The following is a 3008-nucleotide window of genomic DNA, read 5'->3' on the forward strand; positions in this document are numbered from 1 at the left end:
GGGCAGACAGCCCCGGAGTGCAGGCAGGTCAAGGAAGAGAGCGTGCAACCCAAGTGAGGAGTGGGCCGGGAAATAGAGGTGCTGAGGCCTGGAGGCGCTCCTGTGGGCGGTGAACACTAGCAGGGAGAAGACAAGCACACGAGGACAGGAGGCGGAGGCCAGAGGGGTTGTAAGGGCAGCATTTGCAGTGATGAAGAGGTCCTGGGAAGGTCCGGGGAGAGAGAGTGTCCTGGTTCAGAGAGGCCAAGACGTTGGACAGAACTGAGGGCACCCACGTTGACAGCAGACAGACAGCCTTCACCATGAAGTCCTGGAAACCAAGGAACCATGCCCGCAGGCCAGAGACGCCCTACCCAGGAGCTGGGAGGTGAGTACTAGTAAAAGCTCTGTAACTCAGTGAATGAGTGAGTCAGCCTGCCTGAGGCCACGCAGCTGGTGGTGAGTGGCAGACAAATGTCAACCGCCATCAACCCCAGATCTGGCTCCAGGGCCCTGCCCTCGCGGGTCATAGAGTCCAGGGTCACTGGGGCCAGCCCAAGTCATAGTCACGAGGCCTCACCTTTGCCAGGTAATTATCTTGGGTGACAAATAGCAATCACTGCCTTTCACCCTCATTTCCAAACTCTGTCCAAAGGTTATTGTGCAGGTAAGTGGGGTGCCCCACCCCCCGTAGTCAAATAGACAGGGAGCGTGAAAAGTGGGCCAGGTGCCACGCGTGGCCGCCGAGGGCTCTTGTCTGTATCTGAAAATGTGAGTCAAACACGAGGATGCCTCGAGACATCGAGAGTTCAAGGTTTCCTCCAGCCTGGCCCGCCGCCGGCTGCTGCTGTTTCAACAGTGACCTTACACAGACATCATTAACGCTCAAAGGAGGGGCCCACTCTGACTAGGGGGTTTCTTGCGTTACCCCTAAAATATGGCTCTGGTCAACATCAGGTCTGTCCCAGGCCCGTTTTGGGAAGGGGTGTATTTACAGAAAGGTGGTTTACGTCTCAGAGGCACACCTGGGAAGCCAGCTACACTTCCCGCTATCAATGTGTTGAAGTGCAGCCTTATTGGGGATGGCGAGTCGATGCTGACGGGAAGGGCCTGGGAGCAAGCCAGTGGCTCTCTTCTCTCCCGGCCTATGGCGCTTGGAAGAGATCCTTCCCAGGCTCACCCCCCTCTAACCAATCAGAACAGTATTTACTTCCTCCTCTTGCCAGTCAAACCACATTTTTCCTCTGGGGGTAAGAGGGTGAGTGAAGGACTGAGCCTTGCCAGCCTCCACGGGGGCAAGCTGACCCAGGAAAGGGCTCTGTCTGGGTCACGGCGGGCATGGGCGCCTGACCTGATCCCCCGGCCCAGGCTGCCCGGGGCTGGCGGCCCACGCTGCTGACCCTGGTTCACGCATGGCCTTTGGTCTTTCTGCCCTTTCTTAACTGTGAGCATAGACACAAACTGCCCTTCTCTGGCCTCAGTTTTCTCACCTGTGAAACGGGTTTGGAATTGTTGAGGATGGAGCGTTCCAGTGGCACCCAAGTCAGCGGTTAGTGTTGGCTGCATCAGTATGTGCTCCCTCCACGGGCTGTGCATGCACCCTGACTCTTACGGGCCTCTTCTCTCTGCCTCTGCCCTCTCAGCTGACACCTGCCCACTGGGCTGTCATCACAACCTCCTCCATCCCAACTTCCAAACGCCGGGCTGCTGGAGCTGGTCTCCACTGTTGACACGGACACAGAGTGGTTCCAGTTCTTCCTGCCTCTGGCCGGTGCCCCCTTGGCAGCCAAGCCACGCTCACTGCTCACCGGAGGACACTGCTGCATCCTGTTCCCCCCCTCCCAGGGGTCTTTCTGGATTCATCTGCTCCCTCAACACTCAAAAGGCACAGGGCTGCACCTGATTCCAACCCAGCCCTCCCCTCACAGACAGCAGAGACACAAATAGCAGGAAAGTGTGGTGAACGCTTGACCAGACGTCCTCATTCACCTCACTGAGGATTAAATAAGACAGCGAGTGCCGCGGGGACAGCATCTGGCGCACGGCCAGCGTCAGTCCCTCTCAGCTGCTTTGATTTCCTGGAGTCTAATCGCAAAGGCTTCAGCACCGGCAGGGCCTCCCCAAACTCCTCCGCCTTTTCCCCAACTGGACCCAGCCATCCCAGAAGGCCAGAGGAGAGAGGGAAACTGACCTCCCCAGCAAGGGACAGTGCCTGGCCTGGGGTCACACAGCCAGCAGGAGACAGAGGTGGGTGGGACTTGAGCCCAGGCAGTCCTGGCAGCCTCAGCCCATGCGGGCAGTGGTGCCTGAGTCAGTGCCTGGCAGCTGCTGTTGACATGTGATAACGGGTGTTTGTTTAGCTGGGGCCACTCATCAAAGGGGTTAATGTTCAACTCCCTCCAGTCACTGGGGCTGCAATGGGAGCTGAGTGGTCAGACTTCTCAGGCCGGAGCCCTACAGCCTATCTGCCCTGGACGATGACCTGAGGCCTCAGGCGAAGGCCCAGGTCTGTGGGGGGGTCTTTGGGAACACAGGGCCGCAGGCTGGACTCCTTGCTGGGAGGAGAAGCCTCAGGCTCCGGACAGTCACACGGCCCATAGGGACCCACCACATTGGACTGGGCTGGGGGGCTGGAGACCCCTGGGGGGACCCGGTGGCTTGTGGCTCACAGTATGGAGGTGGGGCTGGTCAGTGGCCCTGAGCTCACTTGGGTTTGGGAGTCTTTGCTCGCCTTTCTCTCAGCCTCACTCCTGATGGAGTGGCTCCTCTAACCCTTCAGCTGTCCACCCAGGTCCCTCCCAGATCCTCTCAGACCCTCCACCCCACTCTTCTCTCTGCTCAGCCCTCATCCCTCCAGCCTGTGGGTCCTCAGGGCCCGGATGGGTCTTGGCACAGGGAGGCCTGGGCAAGCCTCAGGCTGATGGGAAGGGGGTTCCCTCCTGGAGAAATGACCCCGGGCGCTCAGCCTCCCTCCTCACGGGCAGCTGGGCAGGGTGCAGTCACCCCAAAAGCCACAGCCTCGGGCTGCC

This window comes from Myotis lucifugus, unplaced genomic scaffold, assembly GCF_000147115.1.
Source record: "Myotis lucifugus unplaced genomic scaffold, Myoluc2.0 scaffold_415, whole genome shotgun sequence".
Lineage (NCBI taxonomy): Eukaryota > Metazoa > Chordata > Mammalia > Chiroptera > Vespertilionidae > Myotis > Myotis lucifugus.